This window comes from Protopterus annectens, chromosome 1.part1 (assembly GCF_019279795.1).
Source record: "Protopterus annectens isolate FY-2018-M chromosome 1.part1, PAN1.0, whole genome shotgun sequence".
Taxonomy (NCBI): domain Eukaryota; kingdom Metazoa; phylum Chordata; order Ceratodontiformes; family Protopteridae; genus Protopterus; species Protopterus annectens.
In genome coordinates this window covers 944,770,927-944,789,791 of record NC_056726.1, presented here as the reverse complement: position 1 = coordinate 944,789,791, position 18,865 = coordinate 944,770,927, and the positions used below count along the sequence as shown (strand labels likewise).

Genomic DNA, 18,865 nt, shown 5'->3' with positions numbered 1-18,865 from the left:
CTACAGTAGCTGCACCCACAGGCATTACCCTAATTTCAAGTTAAGGTTAAACATGCAAAGGTGCATGCTACAGCCTGTGCTCCCCTTTACATTGATTGGGGTCTCTTCTTTTCTCTATTTCCCTCCCAGCTGAATAAAACAGCTTTCAAAAAACATTAGCTTTCAGCCCGAAGGGAAAAAAAACACCATCTAGCTTTAATGCACTTAAAAGAACAGTGCACAATTTTGATTTTAAAGTATTCATGCTGCTAGGGCGGGTGCCATCTCTTACTCACTTCCCATAATTTCCAACTTTGTTTTTCACTGAACTACCTGCCACTTTAAAGTTTGCATTTTCCTGGCAAAGAACACTCAGAACATCAAGATTAAATGCTTCTACCTACAGATTGCTCATCTCAATGTAAAAATATTCATCAATGACAGAAAAAAAAACCCAGCTTACATCTCTGCACATGCATGAGGGGAATCATTGTAAATTTCACTCAGAACAGAATGTACTGCCTTCAGCTGCAGACATCTTGACTACCACTAACAGTTGCTAATGAAAAAACAAGAAAATATTTTTGCAGATGCAAGGAATTTAGCATATTTCATGGCTTTCATAATTTTGTCTCATTTTTCAAGGCTACTCGCTTACAAAAATACTAGTGTACAACATAAACCAAGGGCGTTAATCTAGACCTCTGCCTTTGTAAAAAGAAAAAAAAAATTATCTGAATTCTACATGTAGTATAATCAATGCACTTCAGCCCAGCAGCAGCCCCAAATCATAGCATATTCATTTAATTTTGCATCTGTCCAAACTGTTCTTTGTTAAATGGTAAAGCCTATTTTTTTAACTAAAAACTAATTTCCTTTAGTCACTGAAAAGACTCTCTTACATTTAAAATACCCCTGATACACATTATACAAAACTGCTATACTATACAACATGCAGTTTATATCATGAATATTTTATACAAATACTAACAAAAGTTTTACTTACAGTTTTTGTTCTTTTAGTATCCTTTTAATAATTAATGACAAAGTTTGATATATGCTTTACAATCCACCAAGTTTAACAAAGTCTGTAAAAGTCTCTCTCATCTACTTTTTCTTGTAAAGCCATATTTCACAAATGTCACTGATGCTTTAGTCTTCCATTTATTCACCAATTTCAGTACTGCTTGTCTTCATCTAGATCATCTGCAGTTCCCAACACCAGACTCTGGTTCAAGTCCAAGGTAGTCCCGATTCTTCTGGTCAACTCCTGGGCATTTTTCTGTTTCTCAAGCATATTCCTTCGGAGCACTGGAACAGTCTCTCTAAGAGCTTTATTGTCAGAAGATTGAGAAGGAGAGTTTCCCCTCTGTTTGCAGGCTCACCTTTTTGTTTGATGAACTGTTTTATTTCCTCCTTAGCCTATATGTAAAAATGTATTTAATCCTCCTGGAAAAAATATTCTGAAGACAGCTGAATGCAGCAGATCAAATTTCACACCTGTCTCTCGATATTCCTTTTTTGCTGTGATAAAGTTACTTCTCTTCTACGTGGTGTGGCATGAATGATCATTTTCCACAGTCTGCTGTCATCCAATTTTTAAATCTTTTTTCTATTATCACAATGTTGTTAGGAACAACTCTTTCTGCTGCTATGTACAATGTGCCCTTTCAATTAAAAAATATGGCTGTGGAATACCAGCCTTAATATGGTATGTTCCTTCCAATTTCTCTGCTACAGCAGAAAATATAGCCTTTTCCCTGTGCACACAGTCTTCTAAATCTTTTTTTTTTTTTAAAAACAGCTCTTCTTGAAAAGCCACATACTCGGCCAGAATTTTCTTCATTTCAATCGCTGATTTTTGCAGTTTTATCAGTTCATCTGAATAGCCACTTACAACCACTCAAATAATAAAGGGCTGGAAAAATAGAAGCTGTAGTTCTTCAATGTTTTATTTATTTTAATCACCTCCGAGTAAATGTGATTTATTTTTCTTCTAAATTACTGGAAGCCACCTCTTGTACCAAAGCTGTAGTTTCACAGAATAATAGGATCATAGGAGTTTACTAGCCTAATGACCCTGGGGCCCTTCCAACTCTAGCCAAGAGTTTATCCCCAAAAAGAAACCTCAGTCAGCACCTGTCGCAACGGTCAATGAGGGACACAGGTGGAACCCCTGGGACAAATCTGTGGTTTCCTCTCCACTCATCAAGGCTGCGCTTGAAGAGGGTCAGTGAGGTGTTCTGTTTGACATGTATGGGAAGTCTATTCCAGAGGCGGGGTAGCCTCTGGGAGACAAAACTGTCTCTCCAGCAGGTTTTGTTGATGGTGCATATTAGATTCAGGCCTTTTGAGCAGATAGTGCATGAGGAGTTAGATTTACGGATATGGAGCATCTCTAGTAGGGCAGGGTCCGACATTGCCTTGTAGGCGAGACATAGATCACCTGGAGCAATCTGTATAATACCGAGTGACAGTGATTTGAGCCTGTCTGCATAGGACAGGTGTTGGAGGCCACGGATTCTCTCTGAGGTATTTCAATGGTCTTTCCAGTTGGTGCAGGTGTTTGGAGAGGTACATCCCAAACAGGGTGTTATACTCAATTACTGGTCTAATGAGGGAGAAAGAGAGAGGTAATAACCTTTTTTTTCTGGATGCAATCCCTTTACTTATGAAAAGAATCAAGTAAAAGGCTTTTCTGACCACTGCCACCACATGATGATTGAATTGTTATCAACTTGAGAGCCCAGGACTGTCACCACAAGTTGTGGGCTTACGGGGTTGCCATTGATGTGGTAATCAACAGAGACTGTGTTTTTGCTGAATGGTATGATAATACATTTTTTTGCATTTAGCTTGAGACCAGAACTTTGGCACCAGTCATTAGTTGCTGTGAGACCCACTTGCAGTATGTTAACAGCATTTGGGGAGTCAATGACAGCACCCAACTTACAGTTGTCCACAAACATGGTCAGCCACAGGCCCTTTGTCTTTGCCTGGCCCTCAGAAATAGATGCCAAACAGTAGGGGTCCCAGGATGATCCCTGGGAAACTCCACTTGCGACAAGTATGCTATCAGAGGTGGAGCTGCCTATTTTGACTTTGAGGGTCCTGTCAGTGAGCCAGTTGGCCAACCAGCTGATGAGAGAGGGATTTATGCTAAGCGGTGTTAGTTTTGTGATGATGCCCAAGTGTGGGATTGTGTCAAAGGCCTTGTACTGACTTTCCCTCATCCAGGGCCTTGGAGAGGGTCTCAAAGAAGTCAACCAGGTTCAACAGGCAAGATCTGCATTGACAAATCTAAACAGTGTGGGGTCCATAACAATACGCTCCATGGCTTTACAGATCAGACTGGTCAAGCTAATGGGGTGATAGTTTCCAGGGTCAGTAGTGGTCCCACCTTTGTGCAAGGGGTTGACAATGACAGTTCTCTGCTCTGCTGGAATGAAGCCAGTACTTAGGCTGTGGTTGAAATGAGAAGCCAGTTCTTACAGGAGATGGTACAGAATACATCCTGGGATACTATCAGGTCCCATGGAAGCTGTGTTCTTTGCCTTGGATAAGGCCTGTAACACTTGATCTACGGAGATGTGAGGTGTACGACAAATATTGGGGATGTCGAAAGGGCCCGGGCGGGTACAGGAGGGGTGAAGTTTGTGCTGAACCTGTCTGCTAGCAGACTGGCTAAGTCAACAGGATCAGTGTAAGTGATACTGTAAAGTACTAATTTGGAACAAACCTGTTGGTAAATTCAGCTTGTTTTCCATAAGATGTTTAATATTCATGCCTACCTTGTTGATGAAAACTGGTTTATCTCCCACTGCAGTTAACACATCATTATTTACTCAAAATATACTCCAGTTCTTTAATATATTTTTCACTTCATATGATACAAGACTGTATTGCACTATACATGCATGTATGCTCATAAATCTTCATTTCACCAGGATCTGTGTGGACCAAGTTAGTGGGTGGTTTCCTAAGACGGGCTTATATTTTTATCCCCATCCTATGTAAACCTCCTAAATAATTTGTCCCACCATCTGTTTGGGGTATCCCCTTTCTAAAAATAGATCTCTTGATGTGAAAAATTCCTGCGTCACATCACTCAATTCTGAAGTCATGCGTGCAATTCTTACAGCTTGTCCTTTGACAAAGCTTTTTTTCTGTGAAAGTGGGTGGTTGCTCGTATAGTGAAGGTAAGAATTACAAAAGGTACTCTTGTGAAATATATTGGATTTGAAATCTGTAGGTGTACAGGAAAGTGCCGTGTCCAAGTAATGTATACCTGTAGTGTTGTAATTATAAGTAAATTCCAAAAATGAGGTAGTTTTCTCCAGGTGGTTAATAAAGTTAGTGATATCTTCCATTTTTCATTTCCACAAAATAAAGACATAATCCAAAAACCTGCAATATAACTGGATGTTGTACCAAAATTCTTTGTGGAATGCATATCTTAATTCCCAGCCTAATAGTACTACATTTGCATATAACGGGGGCGCAGGCAGCCTCCATGGCAACTCCTCTTGTTTGATGGAAATATTGGCCCTCAAAGAATAAAAAATTTTCTGTAAGATAAGTGCCATCATTTCACACACCAGGTTTACTTTATCATGATTCAAGGTGGAACATGTAAAGAGTGTCTCTTCAAATAATTCTAGTCCTTCTTGCTTGGGAATACAGGAATAAAGAAAGATCTTTTGCATCAATAGTTAAAAATACCAAATCAGCTGCCCATAAATTTTATTTAAGCTGTCCTAGAAAATCCCAGGAATCCTTAACTAGCTGTGCTGCTCCCTCCACTGCATGCTTAGTCATTTTATCTACTAGTAGTGCCAGACTGTGCGTTTTAGAGCCACTGGCAGCAACAATGGGTCTAAAGGTGGTTCAGTGATGCTTTTGTGTATTTCTGGGATGCTAAATATAACCGGCACCTTAGGAGAGGAATTAGTAAGAAAATTAAGGAGGTCATTAATAATATGTTTGTCCAAGACATATTCTTCTAAATAACTATCAGTATGGTGATAAGCAATATTTATTTGGTTTTTAGAAACCTGTGCACAATTCTCTTCATGAAACAAAATATTCTGCATAATGTTGGAATAATTCTCTGAATTGAATATTACTATACCACCTCCCTTGTCAGGGGTCATGATACGCAGTCTCTTGTATCCCCTCAGTTGATTTATGAGAATTCTCTCATCAGGACTTAAGTTGGCATAAAACTTCCTGTTCTGAGCCCATAATTCATACAAGTCTTCCTTCACTGCCTTCTCAAAAACATTAATGAGGGGATGGAGTGGTGGACTGAACACGCTTCTTTTCTTCAGAATATTATTGTGTGCACATGGCTCATTTGTAGGCCCCACTTGATTTTGGGGGAAAAAGGAGACAGAAATTGAGCCTTCTAGTGTACATCTGAATTTCTAACAAACAGTCGGCAACATCCAGTATCTTGAAGGGAACAAATTTAAATCCTTTAGAAAAAAGTGAAAAAAAGTCCTTCGTGATAGTCCTGTCTATGTAATTATAAATAAAGCCTTGAAAATATGCACAATACGTTCAGTTCCAACAATTGATATCTGTTCCTGCCACTCCCCCAGTTGGGATATCTCTTTTGAATTTGTACTGCATGACTGTATGTGTAATTCCTCTCCTAATTTCTGTTTGCTATCCTTTCTGAGTGTCTTGGTTGCTGAAAATCCTCTGAACCACCTTCATTCATTTCATTATAGACTTCAGCATAATCATTATACAAATCATTAACCATATCCCTGTCATTACCAGCAGAATTACTGTGTACATCAGAGCCATGCACAAAATTCTCCACTGTTAACCTCCTAGTAGGGTAAGCAGATTTAGTTTGATAATGTTTAACATGCCTCTCTAACTTTCTTTTTTTCTTTAAAAACAATGTATTGCATTTCCTTTCTACCCTGTTAATAATTTTTTTCATAAAAATCTTGATGCTGTGAAAAAAGCAAGTCATTCACAACATTGGTGTTTAATTCTTCTAAGTCTTTGCTCATCTTTGCCCGATTTGTTCATTGTAAAATAAGGATTTAATAAAAGCTGCATCCCCCATTTATCAAACAAACAAAGTCTTCAATAATATTGGCATCATTTAAATTGATACATTGTTTTAAATGCACAATTTCCATTTGCAAACTTTTGTATTTAAAAAGTCTCTTTTCAAAGAAGAAAATCTTGTCCTTGAGTGAAACAAAGTCTTGAACATTCCCTGCTACATAATTTGTGTGACCAGAACCAGTCCTATTTTAAAAGTCAAATGCTTTAGAAACTAAAGCACCAGATTTACCACAAACATCACGCTGAACACCTCTAAGGCTAGAAGCCACATCACAGCCCTCAGCATGGATGAAAAATTATTAAAACCTTATTTCCGAGGAAAAAGGTGTATCAGTACCTTTAGATTATTGAGGAGGTTTACATAGGATGAAGAGAAAAATAATAAGCCCCTCTTAGGAAACCACCCACTAACTAAAATAGTCCCCACAGACCCTGGTGAAATGAAGATTTATGAGCATGCATGTATAGTGCAATACAGTCCTATTATCATATGAAGTGAAAAACATATTAAAAAAGAACGGGAGTATATTTAGGGCAAACAATGATGTGTTAATTGCAGTGGGAGATAACCCAGTTTTCATCAGCAAGGTAGGCATGAATATTAAACATCTTATGGAAAACAAGTTGAATTTACCGATAGAGGGTGGTCGTGGTACAACACCCTGTGGGAGGTGCTCTCAATGTACTAATATTTTCAAAGCACCTTAAACCCAGCTAGCTAATAAGATGGCATCTAAGGTTATATTCAAGAGAAAGGGAATTGTTTTACCACCAGAGTGGTGTACCTTGCTCTGTGTAATATGTGCAATGGATTCTATGTTGGGAAAACGGAGAGGGCATTGAAAAGCAGAATCTATGAGCATGTATATGATGCTAACAACAAATATACAAATGCATTATATATAAGCATTCCCTCACTTGTTCCAGTTTTACAGGTTTTAAATTTGGGTGTTTTGGATATAGTGGACATAGATTTGGGGGGGGGGGGGGTGACTGGAAGAATTTAAGTAAAAAAAGAGCTGGTTTGGCAACTCAGACTAGCAGCCAATTTTCCACCAGGTATAAATGATTCCTTGACAATACTTCCAGCCTTGAAAGAAAAATCTATGATGCATGTTAAAATACTTAGTTTCAATGTGCCTGCATTTTTAAACATATGCTGAAGGTATTTAATATATAACAGTTTCCTATTTGTAACAAGCTAGGTTAGCTTGAATCTTAACACTTTGTGTATTTAATATTGTTCATGTGACCATTTGACGTGATTTTTTAATTTTCATCTATTATGTAACATGTACTGGTATAAAAGTGTTCATTAAATTAGTGTGCTTTATTCTGATGAAGTCCATGTGAAAGGTGAAAGCGCTCAATTTTGGTGCGTTTTTACTGCAATAAACGGAGTTCGTATACAGGCTTGTTTGGTGCGTTTTCTATTGGTTCATGGTCTTCTGTTATTCGCACTGCACCAGATATTTGTTTTTTGACCCATGTTGGTAAGAACCAAGACAAGAATGTTATTGCCCCTTGTGGGGGATGAGACGAGCTGGTCTAGTGTTTGAACGGATTTCTGCTGAACAGCTGCAGTATTCTTCCCAGCCAGTATTCTCTCTTCTTTGCTGGCACACAAGCAGTGTGTTTTCTAGCCAGCAAACAAATTTTACTGCCGGTTGTGTTTCCATTTCTGCTTTCACACTGGGAGAGCCAAAATTGTGCAGCCATCTTGGAAGTCTGGTTACTGTTGAACTCTTGATAATATACCAAATAATCATTAACACAAATGATTGCACACAGCAGAGCAGTCTGGCCATTTAGAGGTGGATGTCAGCAGCTTACAATGCAAGCAGGACAATTAAAAGTTTGATATGCAGAACACTCTGAACAAAATAGCTTACAAGAAAGAGCAAAAAAAAAACTTCTGCTTATTCTGCTGCATTTTCTCTGCTATCTCATCTATAAGAAATGCTATGCCTTAAACTACACTGTATACTGCGGTGGTGGTGCTGCGGTAGCGTTGTCAACTCACAGTTGGACGTTGCCCATTCGATTCTCAATTAGAGAATCTTCTGTGTGGCGACATGCGTGAACGGGCGTTCCTTCGTTGAAGGTTGTGCATTAGGCCCGGAAAGCCAGCATGTAAAACTCTACTGCCAATCATTAGCGTACCGGAGTTCCACTGTGGCGATCCCTAACCCAGAAAAGCCGAAAGACACAAACAAAATCACAGGTAGGTACACAAATAGAAACAAAAAACAAAATCAAACCTGCAGGTCTGTACATTACAAGCTCCAAGGTAGCCATCTGCTGACCACTTGGCTATTCAGCTGTTTTGCTTATGCCAGCCTCCTACAGAAACCACAGAAACAGTAAAGCAGGCTTCCATACGTATCTGCTAATGGGTTTGCTTTCCTATTCTTGGCCATCTCCTTACAGAGTTTTCTAAATGTGTTTAACAGCTTTTCAGCTTCTCTGGCCTATGAAAAAGTCACAGATCTTGTAATCACAGGGCAGAACCATCACAGTTTATGCTACACATTTCAAATTTTATGTAGACTTGCTATATTTCCTAAAAGAATGCAGCTGTAAACTTCATATATTTATGTCATCCATGCACTGGATAGAAAATGGTATCAATTTCGCACAGAAATCAGGGTAGTCTATGCATACAAGACAGTGTGAAAGATGCATTTATGGATCTATGCATTATGTCGATGAATACCAATGGAAAACCTAATGCTCTTAGTAAAAGCAGACAAACTTTGAAAACAACTTAAGTTTGCACTTTTACAAAATCTAGGGTATATGGTAAAACAATATGCAACAAGGGTGGTTTTCTGGGAGAAAGTGTACTTAAAATTTAAGTCGGGTGTTTTAATTTTGTATGGCCACCACTTAAAATAATGGTGGATTTCTTCATTTAAGGTTTGGATATGCCAATTGCTTCTTGATAATTTGCTTTTATAATATTAAATTTAAACAAAAAATAAAATGAAACAAACTGTATTTACCTTAAAGTTTCTCTCATGAGGTGTTAAAAGTTCTTGGTTAGGGTCAGTTAGAAAAAATACTTTCCATTCACTGATTGTCAAGGAATTACATTTAGCGAATTAGTGAGAAGTAAGATTTATTATCTAAGGTATTTAGCTGCAATCTTATTTATTTGCAAGTACTGTGAGTCTACTGTTCAGTTTGTGACTGCAATGGATTTTGCATTGTATTTCTTCATTTAAGGTTTAGATACCTACATTATCTGGAGAATTTAAACAATGTGATTGAAAAGTCTACCAAATTAAAAAAAAAATCAATTTATAAAAGCAATTAAGAACGTAAAGACACTTGTTTATAGATGCAATTGTTATGTGGGGTACAGGCACAGATTCCAAAAGACTTGTTCTCAATCTAAATTACTTACTCTGGTGTGTCTGTTTTATTTTATAGATAGCCCTCACAAACACAATAAGTAACACCAAAAGCAAATAGTTTGGAGTGTGGCTCTTACTGTTCTCCTGACTCAGCTAACATACAACTGTGATTAAATTCTGGTCATGAGACAGGAGTAATGAGGAAAAGTACAAAATAAACTTGGCAAAACAAGTACTTAATAGAAAAATGTGTAATAAATAAAATAATAAATACCACGTGCACGTCTTAGTATATTAGTGAGCCTAAAATCATCTGGAAATGTGTTTTATGACATTTTCAAAACAGATTACTTGCAGAACATTGTGTGAACACAATACACACCTGTTGAAAAGCAACTCGGGGGCAAGGGGGTGGAGAGCTAAGATGACTAACAAGCAGCAACTACTGTAAGGAGCTCTGCAGTGGGTTTTATTATATAAACAGGAAAAATCTAATTTCAACATACATTTATTCTCCAAAAAACAATTTTACCTCAAGAAAAGATTTGAGATTTTCTGGCATTTTTTTCCGTTAGAAACTTGTAAAATCTTACCTTCTGAAGTAAAGAAATTAATTCCTGAAAATCTTCACTCCTGGTGTCTCCCCTGAGGAAAGACCTTCAACAGATGAAGTCTTCACTACAGGAACATTCAATGAAAATGGATAGCTTCCAAACAAATTACACAACCTGCAGAAAAATTGCATGAAAAACAGAAATACTGAAGGAAAAAATACAAAAATCAAAAACATCAAAATCCAGGACATTGAAACTACATTAACTGATATAGGTGGCAGGCTGAAAGAATACCAATCCCACTCTAAACTGCTCTTAAACCACAACTAAAAGACAAAAAAAAAATGCGACAGAAAGAAGATATTATTTCTTTTCCAACTGCCCGGAAACCAAAATTCTTAAATCTGGAGGGTTTCTCTTTTGATACTGACAGCAACCACCTTTTCTTGGGCAAGTATATTTATTCAAACAGCCAGTCTCTACTTATACCCATTATCCTAAAATTTCCTTCTTGGATAAAGTTGTAAATGCAGCATGGCCAAAACTTTATTAAATTTGATAATGGCTTTGCCATTAAGATACTGGAGGAAAAAAATGATTTATATATATATATATATATATATATATATATATATATATATATATATATATATATATATACACACACACACACACACACACATACATACACATATACACACACATACACACACATACACATATACACACACATACACATATACACACATATATAAATACATACATACATAATGTGCACATCAAAGCTGCCCTGTATGTCATGGTAGTAAACTGCTGCATGTGTAGGCAGTGGCATTCTCCCCAGTCACTTTTACACATACACAGGTACACAAAACACAAGCGCACACACATGCCGCAGTCCCTGTACCTGACCCATTTGCCCTCCTGTTGTCCCTCAAACCTGATCCCTGTGATAATCTAAGTGCTATTATGGTACCAGACTGGTGGCTAGTGCCCCCACCTCTGATTTCTGCAGTGATTTCAGTGTCACTATGGTGCTCAACTACAATGTTTCCCCTGGAGTCTAGTGACTCTGCCAACCCTTGATCTCAGTACTGCTGTTGGTGTCATTAGGACACTTACATTTATCGTAACCCATAGTGCCTAGTGTTTCTCCCCATCCCTGTTCCCTGCACTGATCCCAGTGCTCTTAAGGCACTTAGGCTAAATGAATCCCTGCTGTCTAATGCCCCCCCCCAGATTCCTGCCCCATGGTTGTAGCAAGCAACTGACCACAGGCCTTTTTGCCATGTTCAGTACTAGGACATTGTGAGGATGGTTGTGCTGATCAACAAGGTTGAGCAATTAAATAATTCTGCTTGTAGATGCCTTCCTAGCAGTGCTTCCAGAGAGAACACATGGGATATGCCTTCCTCTACGACTGCCTCAATAGCATTCAGTATGGCTGTAGGGCCAGCCCTATGCGGTGCTGCATACCTTCATGCAAGAGCACCGTGCAGCACCATGTTCAGGTGGTTGCCAAATATAAAAAAGGTACATGTTGTGGTACCATCTTGAATCCAGTCTTTTGCCTCTCTGACTATACTTAGGAATGTAAAATATATAAAGAGACAGGCAAACTACAAAAAGGTACAAGAAAACACAACAGGTGAAGCTTCAGCTTTTCACTTGTGGCATGAGCATTCAAAGAAAATCTGAAGGGCAGACCTTAGTGTTTTCAGTTTAATATTCACAAGCACTACAGAATCAAAGCAAACTACACCAAGATGGTAACTTACTTGTTCCTCAGATTACTAGTAGTGAATTGCTACTCTGGTTTCCTATATTTAAACATAATGGAAAGTTGACATGTGTTTTTTTTTCGATTCCCACAAACTGGAGTACTACTGGGCTGACATGATAATTTTTACATGATGACGTGACACACAGTGACATGTTTCATAAGTATTTAGTTAGTACAACTGGAGAATATTTCTTCATGCTCTATTAATATAGCAATAACCCACGCCTGGGTGTGGGTAATGCGGGATTTACCCACGGTTGGCGTGGTTTGGTCCCGAGGGCGAAGCCTGAGGGACCAAACAAAGACAACCCAGGGTAAATCCCGCATTACTCACACCCAGAAGTGGGTTATTGCTATTATACTATGACATTATTTAAGAAAAGAAATAAGAAGTTATGTACTCACCATAACGTTCCATCTGAGTAGGTAGCTTCATTTGTCTGCAACCTGTGGGTCTTGGATCCAATATCAGATCCGAGCCGGCAACTTGTTTCAAGCTAATGGATCCGAGCTCCTAGCTCCTCCCCTCACCCATAATCCCCTGCTAACCCTCCATGACCTCAGATCGAGTTTGCCCCTCAATATATACCCAAAACGGGTATCCAACTAAGATAGATCCGAAGAAGGCCAGGGGGAAGGAGGGGGGGATGGTTGCAGACAAATGAAGCTACCTACTCAGATAGAACGTTATGGTGAGTACATAACTTCTTAATCTGGACGTAGGGAGTTCATTTGTCAGCAACCTGTGGGACAGAGTCCCCAGCTACCTGAACCTTGGGTGGCCATCATGGAAGGATATTGCGAAGCACCGCAGAGCCAAAAGATGCTCTCCCTCCAGAAATCACGTCCAGTTTGTAGTGGTTAATAAAGGTATGAGATGAAGCCCAAGTGGCTGCCGAACAAATATCATCCAATGGGACTCTAGACTTGAAGGCCGCAGAAGTAGAGATGGAACGAGTGGAATGTGCGCAATCTCCTTCAGGTGCGGGTCTCCCAGAGGCTTGGTACGCTAATAGGATACATTGAGAAATCCAGCGTGATAGAGATACTTTTGATATTGCTTTCCCCAAATTAAATTTGGCAAAGGAAATGAACAGCTGGTCGGATTGTCTATGACCAGCTGTTCTAGGAGTATAAAAGCGTAGCTGCCTATGAACATCAAATGAGTGCAGCTTGTACTCTCCTTTATTCTGATAGTTAGGGAAGAAAACCAGTAAATTTATGGATTGATTTATATTGGTTTCTGATGCTATTTTGGGAAGAAAAGAGGGACTGATCCTGAGGTACACTCTGTCCGGGTGAAAGATCAAATAAGAAGGCTTCACAGAAAGAGCTTGAATCTCCGAAACTCTTTTTGCAGAAGTGATGGCTACAAGGAATGCTGTTTTCCAGGACAAGAATTTGAGATCTATTGAAGCAGCGGGTTCAAAAGGTGGAGCAGTCAAGGCTTGAAGAACTAGTGAAAGATCCCACGGTGGTACGGCTTCTTTTATAGGGGGTCTAAGCAAGAAGGTGCCCTTGAGAAAGGTTTTACACAACTTGGCCGACATCAAAGGCCCTGTATCATGTCCCACATGGTAATGTGAGAAGGCTGCCAATTGCACTTTGACGGTTGAGCAACTAGCGCCTTCCTGAAAAAGTTCGGTTAGGAAGTCTAATATGGACGGAAGAGGAGCCGTAAAGGGATCTAGATCATGATGCTCAGCCCAGATGGAGAAACGTTTCCATTTACTGCGGTACACTTTCCTGGTGGAGGGCTTATGCGCTGCCACAAGGATGGCTTTGACTGGTGAAGAGATACCGGAAGTCCTAACTAGGAGTGGAACTGGAGCAACCAAGCTGTCAGTTTCAGATTGTCCAGATTTGGGGTCGGTAAGTCCAACGGATGGGAGATTAGATCCTGACTGGGATCCAGAATCCAAGGAGGATTCACTAGGTGAGACCACAGGTAAGGGAACCAAATTTGCCGAGGCCAGAATGGGGCAATGAGGATCATCCTGCTCCCCAACCGCGAGGCTTTCTGTAAGAGTTGCAGCATCAGGGGTAGAGGAGGATAGGCATAAAGTAGACCGGGTGGCCAAGCATGCACCAGAGCATCTCTTGGAGTTTCCCCTGGAGGGGGAATCAGAGCAAATAAATTGCCGCATTTGGTGTTTGAGGGAGACGCAAAAAGATCGCAGCAGGGTTGCCCCCATATTGCGAATATCTGCTTTGCTACTAGTGGATTGAGAGACCACTCGTCCGGGGTAAGAAGGGTGCGACTGAGTTTGTCCGCTAGGATGTTGGTCTGCCCCGGAATGTGCGTTGCAATCAGAAAGCGGTTGGTGGAGATCGCCCATTCCCAAACTCTCATGGCTTCGCGGCATAGAGGGTAAGATCTGGTTTGCCCCGGATTGTGCGTTGCAATCAGAAAGCGGTTGGTGGAGATCGCCCATTCCCAAACTCTCATGGCTTCGCGGCATAGAGGGTAAGATCTGGTTCCCCCCTGTTTGTTGATGTACCAGACAACCGACATGTTGTCAGACTGAATTGCAATGGTTCCTATGGGAAGGAGACTGAATTGCAATGGTTCCTATGGGAAGGAGATTCTGAAGTGCTTGCAACGCGTACAGCACCGCTCTCATCTCCAGAACGTTGATATGCAGGGAGGTCTCTGTATCGTTCCATGTGCCTTGGACCGTCCTGCCTGAATAATGCCCCCCACCTGAGGCGGGAGGCGTCCGTGGTCACTGTGGCGAGAGGGGGAGAGGTGAAGAAGGGACGGCCCGTATGGAGGTCCGAAGCATGGAGCCACCATAACAGAGCCCTCCTGCAAGCCTTGCTGATAGCAATGGGGTGGTGAAGAGGAAGGGACAGAAAGGACCATTGTACTAGAAGGGTCCATTGCAGTACCCGCATGTTCAGACGGGCGCATGGAAGGAGCGTAATCGCTGCCGCCATGGAGCCCAGTGCCCTCAGGACCAATTCCGCTGGTGGGGTCTCTGATTGGAGGATAGCCCGCACATGGAGTTGCAAATTCCGAAGTCTCTCGGATGTTAGAAAGGCTTGTAGCTCTCTGATGTCTATTCTGGCTCCTATGAATTCTATGACTTGTGTCGGGGCCAGAAGGGATTTGTCGGCATAGATGGTGATGCCTATCTGTGGGGCTAGGCGGAGAAAGAAATCTCTGGCTGAGCAAAGTAGATGCCTTGTTGGGGCGGTCAGGAGCCAGTCGTCCAGGTACGGAAAGACCTGTATTCCCTGGAGTCTCAGGTGGGCCGCAATCACTGCTAATACCTTGGTGAACACCCTGGGGGCTGTGGTGAGGCCAAAGGGAAGGACCCTGAACTGGTAGTGACTGGCTCCCAGCCGGAAGCGGAGGAACCTCCTGGATTGTCTGTCCATTAGAATGTGGTAGTACGCATCCTTGACGTCTACAGAGCACATCCAACCGTTCTCCCTTAGAAGGGGGAGAATAGATTGAAGAGTGACCTTTCGGAATTTTTCCTTGGTTACCGACAGGTTCAAGTGGGAAAGGTCTAGAATCGGTCTCAAGTCCCCAGTCTTTTTTGGCACCAAAAAGAACCTGGAGTAGAACCCTAATCCGAGCTGGTCTTGGGGGATGGGCTGGATGGCTCTTTCTTAGCAGCTGCTGAATTTCTGCGGCTGCAGCCTCCCTCTGATCGGGTGGTACATCGGGGAGGTTCTTGAATTTGGGGACATGGAGTAATGGTATTTTGTACCCTCTGGATATAATTCGAAGCACCCAGCGGTCTGTCGTGATGGACTCCCATGCCGCTAGGTGCTCCGAGAAGCGTCCCCCCCGACTGCCTCCAGAGTGGAGCAGCCGGGCAACCCTTCAGGGCTGCTGCGTGGGCCGTTCAGAGAAAGGTTCTCTGGACCCAAAGTTTCTCGGAGCCCCTCTGCCCCTGGGGCTGCGTCCTCCCTGTCCTCCTCTGCCACGGAAGGACTGGTTGTCCGGAGCGGGTTGGGAATGTTGCGATTTCCGGAACCACATCTTCTTCTGACCCTTTTGGTTCTTCGAAAAGGACCGCTGGGGAGCAGAGAAGCGGACTCCGATGGCAGACAACGTCTTCCTCGCTCTGGACAAGTGTCTTGCGAACCGTTTTGCCAAACAGGGCAGAACCATCGAAAGGGGCATTCGCAAAAGATGCTTTAAAAGGCTCCGCAAAGTCACAATGACGGAGCCAGGCCTGACGTCTCATGACTAGGCCTGCTCCGCTAGCCTTAGCGGCTCCCTCGGTGGCGTGGGACAATAGCCGCATAGAGGTATTTGAAATTGATCTCAGAGTGGCCATTCGGGTGGAGTACAATTGTTTGTCCTCCGCCGACATGGACTCAGGGGGGGAGGCAGCGTATTCTTTGATAAGATCCCGCTGTATCCTGATGACATGTGCCATATAGTTCAGAGACCTTACCGAGAAGGTCGCTGAACTAAACTCGCTTCCCTAAGCGGTCCATCGAGCGGGACTCCTTGCTCAGTGGATGGACTGAGGGGCTCTCCTGAGCTAGTTCCCTCTTCGTGGCTGCCGCCGTCAACATGGCATCTACGGGGCGGCCCTTGCTCTAGTGCGACCGGTCTGAGGGGGGACTTAGTATTTTGTCCGGGCGTTTTGGTATTGGCTCCACAGTGTCCGTATCCTTCCACGCCCTGGTGGTAATAAGGTCCACCAAGGGGTCGGCCGGAGGGGACACCCAAGAGGTAGACGGGCCTGCTTCAAATGTCTCTAGAAACACGGACTCGGAGGAAGACTTGGGGGGCAGACCACCCACCTCTGATCCTCAGCATCTCCATGATGTCTCCAAAGGAGACATCCTCAGGGGGTGATCTTGGGGAGCCTTCCCCTTCCTCCAAGTCCGTGTCCTCAGTTAAGGACTCAGGGGAGTCCACGTGCCTCCTCTTGCACTTATGCTTGTGGGGCACTTCCTCGGGGGGGCTGTCCGAGGAGGCCTCGCCAGCAACATCCTGTTCCAATGGAACCATCTGGGACATTGAAGCAGGCTGTCCCTTTGGCCGGGTGATGGAAGCCTGGCCCAGCAGAGAGGGAGTGCAGGGAGGAGCTGAGACAAGGGCCGGGGGTCCGGATGCTCTCAACAGAGCCCTCTCCACATCAAAGGCCGAGGGGGAACCACTCTCACTGGGCTCCGAGAGTCGGCTCCCACTCTGATCCGATGAAAGGATCGGAACCAGCGCCGAGACCATGGTATCCGAAGGACCAGTGCGCTCCGACCTGGACGGAGCCGAAGGCACACTGAATCCCTCAGATCCGAAGCTCGGGCCACAGCTCCGAGAGGTCGGATCCGACAGGCTTGAGGACAGGGTCGGATCCGAAGTACCAAGTACTGTCGGCGCCGACCCACCCCCGGCTCCAACGCTGCTTGGCTCCGAACCCACATAGCGGGTCGGAGAAGGAGCAATAGGATGGAAAAAAAGGTGTCGAGCTCCCCCCCGAAGGGGGGGGGGGGAGGCAGGAGCACTCCCATCTGCAGCTCGGCCTGGATGAACCTTCGCATCATCCGGTCCAAGTCCGCATCGGACATACTGAAGGTCGATCTCGAAGAGGTCATCGAGGCAGGCCTGGAATGCCGCCTCGATGACCTCGATGGAGATCGGGCCTCCTCCTCGGGCCCCGGGGAGAAACAAGGGGATCGGAGCAGAGGAGGAGGAGACCTAGAAGCAGTGGAGGGAGAAGCCCGCTTAGCTGGCGGGGCCGAAGCGGAGGTCTCGGCCCACCGCTTGTGGTGCTTCTCCCTCCGTTTCTTCCTCCTGGCCTCCCTGTCCTCCGGTGCTTTAGCGGGAGTTTGAGTCCCGGCCGGAGGAAGGGGGGCAGGAATGGCAGCAACCACTGCCTGTGGTGGAGCCAAGGGAGCAGCGGAGGCCGGAGCTCAGTCCAGGGGTAAAAGTCCCGCCAAGACCAGCTTCGACCTCCGCTCTTTCAGTGCTCTGGGGTTGAACGCTGCACAAATGGTACAGCCTGAAGTGAGGTGTTCAACCCCAAGGCACCGAACGCACCGAGTGTGGCCATCAGCCGGGGAGAGCTTATGAACACACTCGGTACATTTAGAAAAAATGGCTTTTGGGGCCTCAGCCATGCTTAAAAGAAAAGTAATAATACACACGCACACAGGCCCCAAAACACAACACACACACACTCTCTAACGACCAGCGAAGGGAGGGAAAAAACTACTTAAAAGAAAAATATTTTTACTCTACAGGGGACCTAACACTTACACACTTAATATTTTTGTGAGAAAGGAAGAAAGTTGACAGAAAAAATCACACTTAACTGACAATTACTAGTCGAGCTCACAGGAATCCAGCTATCCACAAGCGCGGCAAACTAGATCTGAGGTTATGGAGGGTTAGCAGGGGGTTATGGGTGAGGGGAGGAGCTAGGAGCTCAGATCCATTAGCTTGAAACAAGTTGCCAGCTCGGATCCGATATCGGATCCAAGACCCACAGGTTGCAGATAAATGAACTCCCTACTTCAGATTAATTACTTTTCTTAAATAATGGCATTGTATAATGCCTCTTTGCTGCCCTTCCGCAGCTGTCTGGTATCCACCACAGTTCTGATGTACTGCGCATGCCTACGCAGTACATCAGAGCTGTGGCCAAAAGCAACGGAGAAAGCAAGATCTCCGTTGCTTTTTACTGTTTCGCTATGTTAAATGGGTTTAACATAGCGAGACAGCTTTAAAATAAGCAACGGAGATCTCAGTTGCTTATTTTAAAGCTGTCTCGCTATGTTAAACCCATTTAAAATAGCGAGACAGGTTTAAAAAAAGCAACGGAGACAGCAAGATCTCCGTTGCTTTTTACACACTGTGTTGCTATCTTAAAGGAGTTTAACATAGCGAGACAGCTTTAAAAAAAGCAACGGAGATCTCCGTTGCTTTTTTTAAACCTGTGTCGCTATGTTAAACTCCTTTAACATACCGAGACAGTGTTTTAAAAGAGACTTATACTAATGGAAAAAGTCTGGGCGACCGGACCTTTTTCCATTAGTATAAGTCGATTTACAACGTGCACGCTGGCCAATCAGCGTGCACGTTTTGGAATATTAATGGGGGGTCATGGTATAATAACCAATATTTA

General features: G+C 43.2%; 1 protein-coding gene across 1 annotated transcript in view; it reads right to left on the bottom strand.

The window, feature by feature from the left end:
• Positions 1-18,865, bottom strand: part of ITGB1BP1 (integrin subunit beta 1 binding protein 1) — a 262,215-nt gene that overhangs the window by 212,413 nt on the left and 30,937 nt on the right. The window contains exon 2 of the mRNA XM_044087482.1: positions 10,022-10,156. The gene's annotated coding sequence lies outside the window, so the exon portion shown is untranslated. The remainder of the gene's footprint in view (positions 1-10,021; positions 10,157-18,865) is intronic.